We start from the raw sequence: 18,609 nt of genomic DNA, 5'->3' as shown, positions 1-18,609 counted from the left end.
ATCCTGCCTGGGCCCGGCTTTCGGCCTCCCCAGTCCCGGGAGCTCTCTGGGATCTCTTTAACTCTTGGACTTGAGGGTATACGTGAGCCCTGCCAGGGGAGCTTCCCCCAAAGAAACCGCAGTGTTTCTGCCGTGGCCCACACAGGAAGTCTCCAGCCTCACCCACACCCTTGGCCTGTGGTTCCTACCGACGGCGTTGGCCAGAGCCTTACAGGGAGCTGCCTTCTGGCCGGGACAGCGGGGTCCTCACTACAGGAAAGTCTGGCCCCATCCTGGCCCATTTTCCTGTGGTTTTGAAAAACCATCCTCCGAACACCCAACAATTTTTTAAATTAATTAATTAATTTATTTTTAATAACTTTTTATTGACAGAACCCATGCCGGGGTAATTTTTTACAGCATTATCCCTTGCATTCACTTCTGTTCCGATTTTTCCCTCCCTCCCTCCACCCCCTCCCCCAGATGGCAAGCAGTCCTATACATGTTAAATAGGTTACAGTATATCCTAGATACAATATCTGTGTGCAGAACCGAACAGTTCTCTTACTGCCCAGGGAGAATTGGATTCAGAAGGTAAAAATAACCCGGGAAGAAAAACAGAAATGCCAGCAGTTTATATTCATTTCCCAGTGTCCTTCCTTTGGGGAACACCCAACAAATTAATGGGAGGTGAGTCAATGAGAGACTGGCTCAGGGCCTCCCCACGGCAGGGGCCAAATTCTCGGGATGTGGCGCACGGGAGAATCCTGCTGCTGCTCGCCCCAGAGACGTTGTGCTAGTTATCCAAGCCGCAGAACATGGGAGTGGGATGGGAGCCCGAGAACTCTCAGTCAGCCCGTTGTTGTGGATTAAGTGTCTCGTAGGTGCCACGTGCTGGGAAGACAAGAGACACAGAAGTCCCCCAGAGGAGCTCACAGACGGGAAGGGGTAGAGAAAAAATGAGGGGGGGCTGCAGAGGAAAGAGGAAGGGAAAGGGGGAAAGAAGGGAAGGGGACCTGATGGGGGGCAACCGAGTCAGCCGGGAGGGGGAGCAGAGCTGAGAGTGAGCCCCAGAAAGTGTGGGCCTTCTGGCCCCTCCAGAAACACCAGCCACGGCTCCAGAGCCAGGAAGGTGATCCCTCCTCCCATCAGCCAGGCCGTGGAAGGCGACTGCTGCCTGTCCATCAGCTGGGGGCTGTCCCGGGAGGGGAGGGGGCTGGGGGAGGTCCTTGGGGCCGGGCCATGTGAGGATCAGTGGGGAAATGAGGGATGTTTGCCTTGGATAAGGGAAGACCCGGGGGGAGGGGGGGAGGGGGCCATAAGTGTCGTTTTGAAGTCTTCCGAGGGCTATTTCATGGTGGAGGGATCAGATGTGTTTTGTCTGGCCCCAGAGGGCAGATCGGGAGGAGGGGGAGGGGCTGAAAGACACCAATTTATGCTGGACGCCTGGAAAAACATTCCCGCCGCAGAGCCGCCAGAGGCAGAGCTGGCCAAGTGGCCGCCACCGGGCCGCCTCTGCCCGGGGTCACCGAAGAGGGGCCTTAGAGTGGGGATTATGGTTGTCAGAAGTGGGACAGGTCGGCCCGAAGGCCCTTCCAGCTCCCAGACCCAACGGGGGCACTTCCCTCCCAGCTTGTTCCCATCTCTGACTTTCCCGGTGTCCCCAGTGAGTCTGGGGTCCCAGTGGCCCAAGGCTCAGCCCCCACAGTCCAAAGCCCTGGAGCCAGAAAGACTGGGCCCTGCCATTCCAAGGACAGACCTTCCCTCTTATTACTGCCCCCTCCTCCACTCCCCCGCCCCAAATGATTTTGTATTAAAATCCTGGGTACACGTTGTCATTGCTCCGTTGTTTTCAACTCTTTGGTGACTCTGTTAGGGGTTTTCTTGGCAAAGATCCTGGAGCAGCTTGTCATTTTCTGCTCCAACTTGCTGCACAAATGAGGAAACTGAGGCAAACTGGGTTAAATGACTTGCACAGGATCCCGCAGCTGGGAAGGATCTGAGGCAGGATTTGGGTTCAGCTCTTCCTGACTGGCCCGGCGCTCCCTCCCCGTGTCCCCTGGCTGCCATGTCCGCCGTCACCTCCAAGTCAAAACAAGCCCCTTGAGAACAGGGACTTTTTCCTTTTTTGCTCTCCTTTGCATTGTGTTTATTTGTGTTTATTTGTTGCATCAAAGTGGGCATTCCAAGCGCCACGTCCCCATTTTATGGAGGAAGAAACCGAGAAGCCAATCATCCGCGATCATTCCCCTGGCAAGTGGCCCACGAACTCGGGCCGCCTCCGCCTGTATTCCGCTGGGCCGCCTGCTCAGGAACCACCCCAAAATAAGGCTGTGACCGCTGCAGAAGGAAGGGGGGCAAGCTCCCCGACGCTCCCGGGCTTTGCCCCTGGACTCCCAGGGGAGTGGGGGAGCCCGGCTGCCCTGCAGCTCCCGCAAACCCAGCTCCCATTTTACCCATAAAGACTGAGTCCCGGCCTCCCTCCCGCGTGGGGCTGCGTCCCGGGGCAGGAGGCGCCAGACCTGCTGCTGGCGGCCTGGCCGGGTGCGGGAGGGGCTCGGCGCCCCCAGGCCAGAGGCAGCACCCCGGGAGCGGGGCCGCTCTTTGTGGCCCTTTGTCCGGGCGCTCTCAGCCACATTGTTGGAATTTTTCCCTCGGCGCTCTTTGTGAGCCCGGGACCATGTGGGACTCGGCCTGTTATGTTTGGCTTAGCCTATTTGTTCTAGTCCGGCTCCCTTCCTCCTCCTGACGGGGGCCGCCCTCCCCAGAAGCCCCCCGCGCGCTGCTCAGGTTTCCAGCTAAACCTGCCCAACTGAAGGGGACGCCCCCTCACCTCCCGGCCTCCCACAGCGTGGGGGGAGCCGGGACTGAGGGCGGCGGGGCCTGCAAAGTGGAGCCAGATGCACCTTCCGCTGCCTCGGCCATTTCTCCGGCCGCTCCAAGGACGCTCCTCGGCAACATCCCGGACCAAGGCAGAAGCCCGGCACCTGCCCAACTTTCCAGCGTCTCCTTAAATGGAAGTCTGTCTCGGGGCGCTGGAGACGCTGGCCTGGGAAGGGCTGGTGCTCCTGGTGGGACCCCAAGAAACTCATTTCTTAGCTTCCACAACCATAATGGTGCCCGCTTCTTGGGGCTCTGGGGAGAAAGAAAGAAGGAAGGGAGGGAGGGAGGGAGGGAGAGAGAAAGGAAGGAAGGAAGGGAGGGAGGGAAGGAAGGAGGGAGGGAGGAAGGAAGGAAGGAGGGAGGGAGGGAGAGGTAGTTGGTAGATAGAGCTGATCCTTTCTGGCTGACTCCCCCTATTCCAAATGGCTACGTCTGCCTCTCAGAGCTCAAGGATATTCTTTGTTGTTTTTCAGACGTGTCCAGATCTCCATGAGCTCATTTCCTTTTCCAGGTCATTTTACAGATAAGAAAACTGAGGCAGACAGGATTGTGACTTACTGAGGATCACACCACTTAGAAGGGGCTGAGGGTACATTCAGATCCGAGCTCCAGACCCTTCTGACTCCCGCGCTGGCGCTCTGTCTGCCAAGTGACATCCGGTATCTCTCCCTAATCCCATGAGTTTGGGCCCCCACGAGTTCACTCTCTCTCATCCCTTGGGTCAGACTAAAGCCTCAGTTCCATTTAACCCGTTAACATCAACTAGTTTTTAAAGAGATTCTTATACCCAAAGTTCACCACAATAATTACCCCCACCCCCACCCGTGGAGGACCCGCCCTCCCCTCTGTTCCGGGGGTCTGCGGGAGCGCAGCCTTCTGGACATTCGTCCCTCCGAGCTCACGTCCTCGTCTCATTTACTCTGAGCCGGGCCCCAAGGTCCCTCTTTGCTCCTTAGGGCGTCAACGCTGAGCCGGCCTCCATGTCCCAACTGGTTTCTTGGCTCCTGAGACCTTAAGTCCTCTTTCCTCCCCTCCAAGTCATCCCCTAAACCAGAAAAGAAAAAAGACCTTTCCAAGGGCAAGGGTCGGGGCCCCTCACGGGGGAGGGGATACCGAGCCCCTTCTCCACCATTGCCGCCTCCCATCGGATGTGAGCAAAGGGGTCGCTGAGCCCCCCCAAGAGCGCGGGGGAGAAACTGAGGCAGAGATGAGGGAGCCGGCCCCAGCCTCCTGGGCGCCCCCAGATCCGAGCGCAGGGTCAGCCCCCGAAGGCCCGGGCTCACCCCCGGCTGGCGGCCTGGAACCACTTACTGAGGGTTTACACGGGCGCCGTCTCTCCGAGGCTCCAGAGGCCCAGCGGGTCATCATGTCACCGGGTGTTAGACCCGTCCTGCACTTACACGTGCAACGCGACGAGGGAAGATTTACAGAGGAACTCTTACTTCAAAAGATGTGATTACACACTCACACACAGACAGACATACAGACAGATACTCACATGCAGACACAGACAGACACACACACACATACACAAACACACAGACAGACAGACACACACACAGACACACATACACAAACACACACACACAGGCACATACACAAACACACAGACATACAGACAGATACTCACATGCAGACACAGACAGACACACACACACAGAGACACAAACACAGACACACACACACATACACAAACACACAGACAGACAGACACACACACACACACACACACACACACACACTCACACTGATTAATTAAAGGCAGAGAGGCTGCTGGGAACCCCCACACCCCCGACCCAGAGCTGCGAGGAAGAGTGGGAACCTCTCCAGGCGGACAGACTTCCTTCAGCGGGCCGGCACTTGCTCCCGACGCAGAAAAGCTCCCTGGAGCGGGACGCGGAGAGCCAGGCCCTGCCTGCCCGTGCATTTCCCTAAGCGTCTGTGCCCGAGCTGCTGATACCCAGATAATAAGCTACGATGGAAAATACACCAACTTCTCCCCTCCGTCCGAGGGAGGCGGAATCCTCCCCAACCCTGTCCCACGTCGGTCTTGGAAGAGGGGGCGGGACGGGGGTCCCGGTTCCACGCCCAGCGCCTGGCTCGGACTCAGGCCTCTCGGGGGCTCCCCGCAGCTGGCTGGGTCCCTGTGTCTGCGGCCCTGCTTCCAAGGTCGCCGAGGCTTGAACTTCTAGCCCACGGATCACGTCTGGCACCGAAGCTTGGGACAAACAACATGGAACCGAAACAGGTGCCCCCGGACCCGTTTATTGGAGCTGGGCTAACGTGGGACAAGCCCGGGGGGGGGCATCCCGACGGATGCGTGACCCCCGGGGGCTGCATGGAGCGTAGCCAAAGACTGCAGAAAGGCCGGGCAGAAACCCGCTGGCTTTTTTTAGCGCCGCCAGCAGCCGGGCAGTGCCTGCGTGCACACGCGTGTGTATACGTGTTCGTGTGTGTGTACGTGTTCGTGTGTGTGTACGTAGACATCTTCCGGGCCCTTGTCACGGTAAATGGGATTTAATACGATCCCGGGACATAAGGGATCTTGAGAATCCCGGAGGAAGGTACATTGGGGAGATCCTCTCCAGACACTTAGGGAAAGACACAAGCAAGAAGAGAGGCAGACATGACTGGGCTGCAATCTGAACCCCTGAGGGGATGCCCCAGTTGCAGAGGGGGGGCGGGGAGGGGGGAAACAGTTTCCAGTGCCTGGGGTATCCTTTTTTCTTTTTTTCTTTTAGTTTATTTTTAATAATATTGCTTTATGGATTATGTTGGGAGTGGAAAAATCAGAGCAAATGGGAAAAACCATGGGAGAGAGTAAAAAAAAACAACAGAAAAAAGAAGCAAACAGAGCATGTGCTGATTTCTGTTCGGTCTCCTTGGTTCTTTTTGTGGACGCGGCATTTTCTGTCCGAAGCCCATTGGGATCGCCTTGGATCACGGAGCCTTCACAGCTGATCATGGCCCAGTCTCGCTGTTACTGTGTACAGGGTATTCCTGGCTTTCCTCGTTTCTCTCAGCATCAGCTTCTGTAATCAACTGGTTCGTGATTTTTCACAGGACACGAATGTTCCACCACCTGCGTGGGGGGTCCTGATTTCTGGGCTTTATCGAGGCACGTGGTGAGATGGTCTTTGGGGGTCACGAGAGAAATCATAAGCAAAAGGGGCTGCTGAGATCCCCCAAGATCCTAAGGAAGAAACGGAGGCAGAGAGAGAAGAGCTTCCTGCTGAGAGCACGGTCAGACTGCCCTTGGAGCGGGAGAAAATCCGAGCATATGGTCCCAATCTTGCCTCTGCCTCTCAGTGCCTGGAGGGCCATGGGCAACTCATTTAATCCTAAACTTCCATTTCCTGAGCTGTAAAATGAGGGAGGTCATGATACACTAGAAAGATCTTGGATTTGGATTCAAATCCTATCTTTCACTGAGGAGCTGTGTAATCTTGGGCAAGTCACTCCACGATCCGGGGCCTCAGTTTCCTCATCTGTAAAATGACGGGGGTGGGCAGGGATACCTCCGAGCTCTTCCTCTTCGAGTCTATGACTATGTGACCTTGGGGGTTCCTCCAGCTCTGCCCCTAGAGCCCGTCATCTCGGGCAAATGCTCAAGGGCGCAATCAAGGACTGCCCACCAGAGGTCTAAGGAGCGGGGGAGCTCACCCCCCCGGCAGGTCGCCTCCAAAGGGCCTCCTGGGAAGCACTGAATAAGCTGGGGGAGGGGGGGAGGTACATCAGAACCATCGGGGAATATACCCGGACATCACCCTTCCTGGGCTATGCAAAATGTCCCCCATCCCGGGGAAGTTTTATCTGCTGAAACCTTGGGACCCTTGTCTCGGGACTATTCTCTCTTATGGACCAGCCGCGCCCCGGCTCACACTGTGTGGGAGAGTTGTCCAACACCCTCGCTACCCGCAGCTGTCCTTCCGACTCCTCTGAGTACCCAGCCTGCCTTTGGGCTCGTTGGCTCCGGGACTCCCTCCATCAGTCAGTGACAAGGTCTCTGAATCCTCTCCACAAGGTCACGCTCCCTCCCAGAAGTCCCTTAGAATCGCTGTTCTGTTAACCATAATGTGGCCATCAAGGGGGGGGGGGGAACTGATGCCCCCGGTCAAGTAGTGGAGAGTGCATAAGAAGGCCCTCCCTTGGCCATGCTGGGTATAGCCCAGGGCTGGCCCATTGGGCGCCCACCACGGGGCACGAGGCCTCCGGTCCACGCAGAGCAGACGGAGGGACCCGCAGCTGCAAAACGAGGGGGTGCACTCGGGAGCCTGGAGCTTCTTCCCAGCAATCTGCCGGCGATGATGATACAGGCACTAGAAAAGGCAGAAACCCAGACTGAGAAGATGGACTCCTCTCCTCCCACGGCAACTCACGGGGGACTCTTTATCTGGCTTTTTCCTTCATTTGGTTCACTGCCTGCAAGAGAGGCTGAGAGAGCCTTCCTTCCTTCGCCTCCGGGGATCACTCAGGGCGGACATCCTTCCTCCTGCAGCGGATTACTTGGCTGTCTCCGGTTTATGAAGTGCGAGTGATGCAAGGATGTGGGGTGTTCACCCAGAGTGATCCCAAAGGGCTGTTAACAACCCACTTTATAGGGCTGATAGGAAGCCAGCTCCACCCCCTCCGAGGCGGCTCCATCTGGAACAGGAGGAAGTCGTCGCTCAAGAGCACTGGGCACTGCCAAGGGCAAGAGCGAACTGGGAGTGGAGGGTGGGGGGCACTTCTCCTCCCCCTTCCCACCTAGGCAGAGTCTGAACTCCAGGGAGTCGGGCACTAGGAAAGGCTGAGGAGGACCACGGGATGCCCGCACTGGAACAAAAAAGGAGAGAGCGCCCGCCATTCTCCTCCTCAGTGTGCTGGGCTCCCACTACAATGACTTGGGTGACTCATCCACTGGGGTCGGCTGAAGAAAACTGTGGTTCTAGAGACAAGACACCCTGGGGAAGCAGACAAAGAAGGAGGGGGAGAGAGAGCCGGAGAGATCAGGGAAGAAAGAGAATGAGAGAGGTGTGAGGGAAGAGAGAGGAAGGAGGAGGGGAAAGGAAAGAGGAAAAGGAAGGGAGTGAGAGAGCCAGAGAAATCAGGGAAGAGAGAAAGAGAATGAGAGAGAGGTGTGAGGGAAGGGAGAGGAAGGAGGAGGGGAAAGGAAAGAGGAAAAGGAAGGAAGGGAGAAAGAGAGAAGAGAGAGACACACACACAGACAGGGAGATCAAGGAAAAGAGAAAGAGAATGAGAGAGGTGTGAGGGAAGAGAGAAGAAGGAGGAGGGGAAGGAGAAAAAAGAAAGGGAAGAGAAAGAGAGGAGAGGGAGAGGAAAAGAGACAGAGAAAGACACATACACACAGAGAGATAATAAAAGAGACAGAGACAGAGAGATCAAGTAAGAAAGAAAAATATGAGAGTAGGATGAGGGAAGAGAGAGGAAGGAGGAGGGAGGAAAGGAAAGAGGAAAAGGAAGGGAGGGAAAAAGAGAGAGAAAGGATAGAAAAGAAAGAGAGAAAAAAAAAGACAAAGAGACAGAGAAAGAGAGAGCCTCAAGACAGAGGGAAACTTCGATTCAGGAGACCGGGGAGTGAGACCTGAATGTGAATCCCAGCTGAGGCACTTTTGAGCTGTGACCAAGGGAAAGTCACTTAATCTCCCTGCACTGGCAGGCCCTGTCTTGGGTGGAAAGAGCCTCACCGCAGTTCTCACAGACTGTTTACAGAAAGTGACGTGCAAGCGGCCGTTCTCCTGATGAGACTGGCCGGGCAGCTCAGTGGCTGCCAGGAAGCCCTTGGGCGGCATTCGGCCTCAGTCTCCTTGCCTGATGCTCCACATCTTTCTGTCTCTGTTATGTGCCTTTCTCTGCCCATGAAGAAGAGAAGGTTCTCAAGGTCATGGGCTATTGAACTTTTCTCTTTCACCCCCCTCCCCCACTGGAAAGGAAACGGGGCCAAATGGAAGGGGGACGGTTCTGTGGACCCAGAGGCCTGGATACAAGGAGGACCTGGACCCCGTGTCAGCTGTGTGAGCCAAGCAGAAGTCATCCTTGTTGTCCTTAAGCGCCGGCTGTCTCTAAACAGCAGAGGAGGGAGCCAGCCTCCACGGTGGAGGGAATTCTGCACTGGGAGCTCCCTACACCGGGAAACGCCAGGTTGACATCGGCCATCCCTACGGGGACGCCCATGGCTGACCTAGGTGGGGGCTTAGGGAGCTCTGTGAACGATCGGACTGCTGGGCTAGGGAAGGAAAGACCGCCTGCATTTGTACCGTTGGCTCCCTGTTTGCTGCAATCAAAATGTCCTGGATTCTATATCCCAAAGAGATCGTTAAACAGGGGAGGGGACCACGTGTCCAAAAATGCTTGGGGCGGCCCTGTTTGTAGCGGCGGGGAACTGGAAAGTGAGTGGGGAACGGCTGAATGAGTTATGGGACGTGAACGTTAGGGAACATTATTGTTCTGTAAGGAATAATGAGGAGGGAGAGTTCCCAGAGGCCTGGAGAGACCCTGAGTGAGGGGAGCGGAACCAGGAGATCCTGGTACGAGGCAACAGATTATCCGATGATTAATTCTGAGGGACGTGGCTCTTTCCAACAAGGAGACAATTTGGGCCGGTCCCAATGACCTGGGGATGGAGGGAGCCCAGAGAGAGGATTCTGGGACCCAGTGTGGCTCAGAGCACAGTGTGTTCAGCTTTTCATTTGCTCGCTTCCTTTTTCTTTCTCACTTCCCCCCTTTTGATCTGATTTTCTTGTGCATCATGATGCATGTGGGACTATATTTAGAAGAACTGCACCTGTTTAACCTATACTGGAGTACTTGTTCTCTGGAGGGGAAGGGGGGAGAACAATCTAGAACACAAGGTTTGCAAGGGAATGTTGAAAACTATCTTTGCATGGATTTGGGGGGAAACTATTATTATTTTAAAAAGGAAATGGCCCGGATCCTGCCCACAGACAGCCGAGGCCTTCCATGACCAGACACGAGCAGGCGGGACCCGGCCCTGCCGCTGACCTCAGTCACTATTGACAAAGCTGGGTCATTGCAACCTGTCCCAGGACCCGGCTGCCAAATGTCAGTCACTCCAAAGGACACAATCAGTGAGGTACCAGCTGGCTAAGCAGCCAACCGCCGAGCCCAAGGGCCACTGGGAATAAGAGGCAGGCTCTCCATCCCCGCCGGCCTTCTTAGGCACACGGGCCTTGGGGCTGATGAAGGCACAGGACCAAGCTGCAGGCTCCCGGCACCATAACCCAGGGTGAGGCAGTGGGCTCTGTCTCAGGGCAACCGTTTTGGAGAGGGCCAAACTTAGAAGGTGCCCAACAGCGTTTGCAACCACCCAGCTGGGCAGTTTCAGGCTAATGGCCTAAGGCTTCTGCCTTGTTCCTCTCCACCCCCCTCCCCCTGGGGGATTCCTCCATGCTGCTTGTCCCAGGGAGAGGTTGAGTTCTTGCTCTCCAGCCTTGAAAGCCTAGTTACGGTTCTAAGGGGAGGTGATCGCCCGTGGCCGTTGGGGGATGTGGATCCAATGCTGCCATGTTAGACCCGTGATGAATTGGGGTAGGAGTAGGGAGTGTTCTAGAGACCCCACCCACCATGATATCTGAAGGGAGCTCTGCAAAACACAGCCTTGGCTGCCACTCATTCTACACAGAGAAGTCCTGGATGGGAGTAAGCATTTATTAAGCACTTGCTGTGTGCCAGACTCTGGGTTACATGATTTCAAAAGTATCTTGTTTGATCTCTATGACAACCCTGGGAGGGAAATGGTGCTCTTCTCCCTGATTTGTGGAGGAAGAGATGGAAATGGACTGGTGGGGAGACCCAGAGGGCTGTGTGGGAAGTAACTTGGCCAGTAAGTGTCCGGGGCAGCGTTTGAACCTGGCTTTCCTGACTCCAAGCCCAGCTCTGTTTGCATGGGAACCACCTGGTTCTCCTCCCCCCAGTCCCCATCCCCTTTTCTGGCTTTTCCGGCTCAGAGCCCACAGTGCCCGGGGTCGGTTACCCCAGTTCTCCTAGCCGGCTCTTCCCTCGGCCGCTCTGGGCCACCAGACACCAGTCCCTTCTCTTTCCTGGAAGCTTCAGAGACCATAATATTTCCTGTCCATTGAATCCAGCCACATTGACAGGAGCTTTTGTTTCAGCGAACGCCCCAGGATCATGAAAGGCACGGAGCATTCCCCCAAAGCCATCCCGTCTCCTCTCCTCGTCCAGGTCCTGGTCCTTCCACAACGTTATGTTATCTTGGGGGTCCTTGCATTTTCTCCAGGTTTTTTTCCGCCAACCAAATGGAGCTTCGGGACTGATCGCAACAGCTTCCCCTTGTGTGTCTCTGGGTGCTCGGCCCCAACTGCCGCAGATATCCTGGAGGCGTCACCGTGGCCAAAACTGAACTTGCTCCTTCCAGAGTTCCAGAGTAACTTCCAGAGTTACAAGAAACAAATCTAGCTGAAGTCAAACCCATGACCTTATCAGTATTCCGTGGGCTCGGCCGCAGACCGGCTCGAGCCCGTCCCTCGTGCCAGGGGCGATCCTGCCAAGGCTGAGGGTCAGGCTTCCAGGAACCGGGGCAGCGAGTCACACGGGAGCTGGTGCTCGGAGTGGGGGGAGAGCTGGGACAATCTCGAAGTCCAGATAAGGGCAGGATTTCCCAAACATCCCCCAGAGCCGCAGTGTCCGTGCCAGATACAAGTGGAGCCTCCATGAGAAATGGCACGGATGGCAACACTTTCCTGCTAAAGTATTGAAACATGAAATTATGTATCAACCGGACTTCCCAGCCTGACAATGTTTCCTGGAGAAGCAGGGGGAGGCCGAGGAGGGAGAGGACTAGATTAAGATCCCGCTTCTGACACTTCTAATTCCGTGACCCTGGGCTATGAAACCTCCCAGAACCTCATACTTCTCATCGGGAAAATGGCATAATTGTGTCATATAAATAGTACCCACCCTACAGCATTGTGGGGAGGCGGAAAGCATGTCTCACAACTCCAGGGCTTTGACAACCACAAAGCAATATACAAATCAGCTATTGTCAAGAAAACCAAATTAATTTCCTATCTTTGACTCCAGAATAACTCTAATATTGCCCCTACTCCATGGGCATCCCAGCATTTTCTCTATAATCTCTCTCTCTATATATATCTATGTCTGTGTCTATATCTATCTATTTTTCCATCCATCTATCTATCTACCTATTTTTCTTTCTTTCTGTCTATCCATCCATCTATTTTTCTTTCTGTCTGTCTATCTATCCATCCATCTACCCAACTGTCTATCCATCTATCCATCCATCCATTTTTCTTTCTTTCTGTCTATCCATCCATCTATCTTTCTTTCTGTCTGTCTATCTATCCATCCATCCATCCACCCAACTATCTGTCTATCCATCTATCCATCTATCTATCCATCCATCCATCTATTTTTCTTTCTTTCTTTCTGTCTATCCATCCATCTATCTTTCTTTCTGTCTGTCTATCTATCCATCCATCCATCTACCCAACTATCTGTCTATCCATCTATCCATCCATCCATCTATTTTTCTTTCTTTCTGTCTGTCTATACTTCCATCTATCTTTCTATCTATCCATCAATCCATCCACCCAACTATCTATCTGTCTGTCTGTCTGTCTGCCTATCTATCCATCTATCTATCTATCTGCTATCTATCCAGCTATCTATCTGTGTCTGTCTATCCATCTATCTTCTGTCTGTCTGTCTATCTATCCATCATCCACCTATCTGTCTGTCTGTCTATCCATCCATCTATCTATCTGTGTCTGTCTATCTATCTATCTATCTATCTATCTATCTATCTATCTATCTATCCATCCATCCATCCCTCCATCTATCTATGTATCTGTCTGTCTGTCTATCCACCCATCTATCTGTCTGTCTGTCTGTCCATCTATCTATCTATCTATCCTCTCTACTCTAATACATTTGTCATTATTCTCCAGACCAGTATTTGGGAGTTTGATCAATGAATCCCAGCTCCATCCAGTCAAAGAAACATGTATTAATCCCATGCTTGATGATGTACAAGGAATTGGGCTGGAGGCAGATATACAGAGACAGGATGGGGAATACAAGATTATTCCTGCCCTCAAGGGGCAGTCTGCTGGGGCATGCAACCCATGATCCCTGGAGGAGGAAAGAAGGCGTGTTGTCCGCACTCCCAGCCACTGGGAAGGTTTCCTATGGGAAGCTTCTCCCACTGAGCTTGGAGAAAGCTGGGACTCTGCCTCAGAGGCAGAGAGGACCAAGGGAAGTGCAGCAATGGGACACAGCGGCACCAAGGAGCCAGGCTGGCGATTGGGTGCTGCCTTGGAAGTTGAGTCAAGACGTATTTACGACTGCTGACTGCAGGCTAGTGCTAGAAAAACTGGCAGTCCCTGCCCTCAGATGCTTCCATTCTAATGGAGGAAGACTACATCTATGAGGAAGCTGAAAGGGGGGGGGGGGGGAGAGAGAGAGAGAGACAGAGAGACAGAGAGAGACAGAGAGACAGAGAGAGACAGAGAGAAAGAGAGACCAGTAAGTTAGGGAGTCAGCAGGCAAAGTTCATGAGGGAGAGGACGGTGAAATGGGTCAGAAGATGGAGGCTGGAGACAGGTTGGGAAGGGCGGGCATTCCACGCCAAGCTTTTATCTTGGCTAAAATGGAGAGCCAGCTCTGCTTCTTGATTAGGGCGGTAGGTTAGCCAGGGATTGGCCAATGGAAGGGAAAGGCCATGACCCAGACTCCAAAAAGGCTCAGTTTGCCAGAGGGAGCTGAGAAAGTTGTGGAGGACAGTTGGCGAGGATCAAGCTAGATCTTTCTAAGACCTTTTATCACACACATACACACACACACACACACACACACACACACACACATATAAATTAAAAATACATAATACGACCTTATGTAAAAATAGTTACAATATATATTCTTTAAAATATGTGGCATAATATAAATATATAATAAATATTATTTAAAATATCTATAATTAAGACCCATTGAAGGGGGCCAGGATTCCTGTGGGACAGTCTGAGCCTAAGCTGAGTTCAGGGGTCATCTCAGGGGTGATACCTCCCCTCCCCCCCTTTAAAAACCAGCATGGGAAGCCCCCGGCCCTCCCGTTTTTGCTCCCCTTCACACATGTCTTCTTAATATGGAAGAATCCAGAACTCCAAGTTTTGAAAATAAACGTAAAACATTGTCTTACATGTGACTGGGGAACATGAGAGTATGAAATATGAGGTGACGGGGCCTGAGAGGCAGAGGTTCAGGTTCTCCATGGCCCACCCTGCAACCACATGGAAAAGTTGGGGCGGAGAAAGGAGAGAGGAAGGGAGAAAGGAAATGACTTAGCTCAGGTGCAGAGGAAATGGGAACTGACTTAGATGAAGAATTGGGGCATCCCTGCATTTTTTCTAGTTAGCGCCTACTTCTTTGCAGGGAGCACAAGGAGAGTTGCCCCCCACTGTGTTTTCTAAGCTAACAGAGTAAGAAATATGGAACTTTCCCTGCAACCTGGAGGCGGGATGGGGCAGTGGTTGGAGCTTGGCGGCAGCTTTCCCAGCTTCCAGTCCTGTATGGCGGCCCACCCGGACGGGTGCCAGCTTCTGCTCCAAGATCCAGGAGCTTAGAAACACCCAAGACCTGGAACAAAGGGCCGAGGAAGGGCACCGGTTGCGCCCCCCCCATCACTCTAAAAGAACCTCTGTAAGACTGGGGGGCTTCTGGGGTGGAGCTTCTACAATCACTGCCCCCACCCCCAGAGCTCTCAAACCAGCAGATGCTGCCTCCTTGATGTAATTGCCCTAATAGGCAAGGGGGAGTGACAGCAGTGGGACGGCTGCACCGCAGGGCCCCTTGCCTGGGCTCTGGGGAGGGTGCAGGCGGCACTGGCCCTTCCTCAGCTGTTCTCCTCCTCCTCCTCCCCATCTTCCTTCTCCTCCTCCTCCCTCCCCCCCCCTCCTCTTCCTCCTCCTCCTCCCTGGCCCCTTGGAATGTCCAGGGCAGCCAGGCTCACCCCCAGCGTCTTCTTATCCCTGGGAATGTGGCCTAATTAAGGGCCCGTTCTCGTCTCCAGGAGGCCGCCCTAACTCCTCCTGACACTAACGAGGGGCACACGTGTGAGCTGGGAGGAGGCCAGAGCCCCTGGCTGAGGTTAGCACCCTGTGAGATAGCACACACTGACATTCACACACACACATACACACACACACTCACACTCACACACACACTGTTTATTATTACTGATAATGTCCATCTTCCTAAACAGGAGTCACTTCAGGATGCAGGGAGGCTCCCTCACTGGGGAGAGGAAGGGAAGATCAGATGAGAGCTTTGTGGCTGCTTTGGGGGGATGGGGTGTAGAGTGTCCTTGTCCGAGCCTGGATTGCACCCGAACGCCTTCTAGCCCAGAGAATACAAGCCAAAGGGGGGGGGGGGTGGAGAAGGAGAGGGGTCCTCATCTGGCTGGCTCCCTCTGTTTCCCCATTCTTGAGAAATCCTTCCTCCTTGGAGCGGTTATTTCTGGGGGCCTGGAAAGTATTTGTGCTCTCCTTGCTCCCCCACCAGCCCCTGGGGGTTCCCGGGTCGGGAAGCGATGGAGCACCGTGTGACAGAGGAGCACCCCCGCCAGGGCTGAGAGCAGCTGGGCTAGACCAACAGCAGCAGCAGCCGTGGAGAATGTAGGGAAGGTGCCAAGGAGCAGGGAGATGGGAGGGCGGGGCTAGGACCCCTTTGCTTCTCGCCCCCCCCCCAAGAGCACTATTGAAAGTGCCGGCTAGCTTCCCATCTCTTCAGAAGCCGCTGCTCCCCTCTCGCTCTGGTCTCCACAGCTCCTTGGAAACCGGGGTCTGAAATGTTGGGTCTGTCCCAAGGCCTTCCCAGAGACGCCATGGTTGGGAAACGCTGGGTTGCAGGGATTCATTTGTCACGGGGCCAAGCACGGGGCAGCGAGGTGCCAGGGCTGGCTCCCAAGCCTTGGGCGCCAGTCTTTGAGGGCGCGGGGCTCTCCGGCACTCTGCCCCATTCAAGGAACGGTCGCTGCAGGTCCGACTGGGAGCTGCCGGTGTCCAAAGATTTTAAGCCTGGGCGCCTCAGTTAAAAGGGAGCCGGATGTCCCCCCCCATTTCCCAGCCCCTTCCTTTGCCTTTCCGCTGGCATTTCTAAGCAGGAAATCACAGCATCCGAGACTTAGAAAAGCCCTCAGCAGTCAATCTGACCCAAGGGCATCTTTGCACAGATAAGCAAACTGAGGCCCAGAAGGGGGAGTGAGCAGGGCCACATAGTGAGGGGACACAAACTCGGGTCCCGTGGCTCCGGATCCAGAATTCTTGCCATGACATCATCTCAGAAAACAGCTTTATTAAATTGGAAAGCCCACTGTTGTTGGTCTTTGGTTTTCCAAGAGGAGCGAGGACATCCTGGGGGAGGAGCGCTGACTCCTCCTCACTCGCTCCTCCAAAGTCACAGGGGTCCGAAGGCCGGACAGGACCGAGCCGGCGGTGATGTCTGCCGTGCAATGGAGAACCGAGGCCGTCTCAGCTTGTGTGAGCCGACAACGCTCACTCATTGGCCAAGGCCAGGTAAGAAGTGAGAAAAAAGATGGCGGCCTGTCCATCACAAACCATCATTGATCTGGGAGGAGTTTTCCTGAGCCTTCCCTGCAGGGAGCTGGGGGGCTAATAGTGACCAATCACAGAAGAAAGAAAGCTGAGGGGGCTGGACATTGTCTCTCTGTCTCCCTTGTCTCCCTTGGGCCCTGGCTTCCAGCCTCCCCAGGAAACCACAGAAGAACTTTTTTCTCGTGTCAGAATGTTCTTACCTAAAGACCCCGCTTCTTTTTCTCACTTCCCTTCTGCTTTCCTCTAGGCCCGAGGGGCCAGCGGGCCCCAAACTCGCATCCCTGTCCCACCAGCCTGAAGTGGATTCCCCACGAAGGAGCTGGTGTCTTGGTTCCCAGGATGGGCTTTGGGTCACGGGAACCTCCGGGCCAGAGCTCGGCGCCAGGCTTTCCAAATGGACTCATTCGTTTAACAGGGAGAGAGAAGAGACATAACGCACCTCCTCAGCCTTCAGTCCCCATGTCCTGGAGGACCGCAGGATGGGCGGTAACCCCTGAGAGCCGCTTCTTGAGCGTGTGTGGCTCTGTCTGCCTGTGGTTGGTGGGCGTGAGCACACCTTTCCTGCCCTGTCTCCGCCTCTCCACCAGCACCTTCCGCTGGTCTTCCCACCTCTCCCTCTCTCCAGTTTCTTTGTGGGACCTTCCCCACCACCTCTGCAAAGGAGCCTGGGGTGGGACTGGGAGGGGAGAAACTTCATTTCTGCTCAGGCCCAATGTGCACAGAAACTGGATAATCGGAGAGAAATCCACCACAACGGAGCCTCCACTTTGGGGCTGCCTCGCCCTGATGTTCTTCTCGCGGGAGCTCCTTCAGTGATTGAGACCCCGGCCCTCTGCGCCTGCTCATCTTCCGCGACCGGACAGCCGTTCGCTCTGAAGCCGCCGGCTCTTATGTCCCCATAAATCTCCCACGGAAGAATCAGAATTAGTGGCTAATGGAGAGATCCCTGAGATCAAGCCCTTTCCGAACAAAGGCACAAGGTGGGAAGCCAGCACACCCGGATCTCCATGATGAGGGTGCCCGGGCAGCTCTTAGCTCGACCCCTTTGGCTCCCGATCCTGCTCTTGGAGATGGAGCCAACCAAGTCCCTCAGCCCTAACCCAAGATATGATGCCCTGAGGTAAGAAAAAGCCAATCTGTGGAACTAGAGAAGCCCGAGAAGAGCTCCAGAAACTGATGCAAAGTGACATCAACAGAGTCCAGAAAGTCCCTCCTCCCAGAAGACATTTAAGAAGCGGCCCCTCCCTCTCTCCTGTCTCCCCACCCTCTTGGCAAAGGGTGGGGGGAGGGGTAATCAGTGGGGTACATTACGCATACTTTGGATTTTTTTTTTTTTTTGATATATTGATCAACTCTGCAGAACAGGTGAGGCTCCCGAGATACAGCAGTCAGGGACTTTAATATCCGGTGTTTGGTGACCTCCAGGACTCCGGCTTCTGGGAGAAGAACTCACCATTTGGCCAAAATTGCTGGGAAATAGGAAAATAGAGAACAGGCACTGACCCACACCTGTACCAAGAGAAGGTCAGAATGGGTTCGGGAGTTAGACACAGAGCGGGGGGCTGTAAGTTCGGAGAACAAGGGATGGTCGGCCTCTCACATCTGGGGAGATCTGAGAACTTACGGCCAAAGCAGAACTAGAGAACATTAAGAAATGCAAAATGGATCATTTCCATTATATTAAATTAAAAGGATTTTGTGCGCCCGGAACCGATGCAGCCGGGAGTGGAGGAGAGGCAGAAAACCGGGGATGATTCTGCCATCCAAGGGTTCTGATAAAGGGCTCATCTAAAATAGACAGAGAATTAAATCAAATGTATAAGAATACAAGCCATTCTCCAATTGATATATTGATTAACTATGCCAGTTCCCCCCTCTTCTCTACTATTTGTTATAGGGGAGATTCTCTGGGCGAGGAAAAGAAAGGGATACTGGGGAAAAAGGAAGAATCGAGATAATGTGAAAAACATCCCACAAAATCAGTAAAAACTTATTTTTCAACAAAGAATAGGAGAACCGCTGAATTGGGCTCCTTCCTCACGCTGGAACTACCCACGTAGTGGAGGGAGACCTTCCTTCTGGGCTTGTATCTCAGCAGGACCCAGCCCCCATCCGCCATCTGTCCTTGGTATCAGCC

The sequence above is a fragment of the Antechinus flavipes genome, chromosome 3 (genome assembly GCF_016432865.1).
Source record: "Antechinus flavipes isolate AdamAnt ecotype Samford, QLD, Australia chromosome 3, AdamAnt_v2, whole genome shotgun sequence".
In the NCBI taxonomy this organism is placed as follows: domain Eukaryota; kingdom Metazoa; phylum Chordata; class Mammalia; order Dasyuromorphia; family Dasyuridae; genus Antechinus; species Antechinus flavipes.
The sequence above is the reverse complement of the archived record's forward strand: the minus strand, read 5'-3'. Positions refer to the sequence as shown.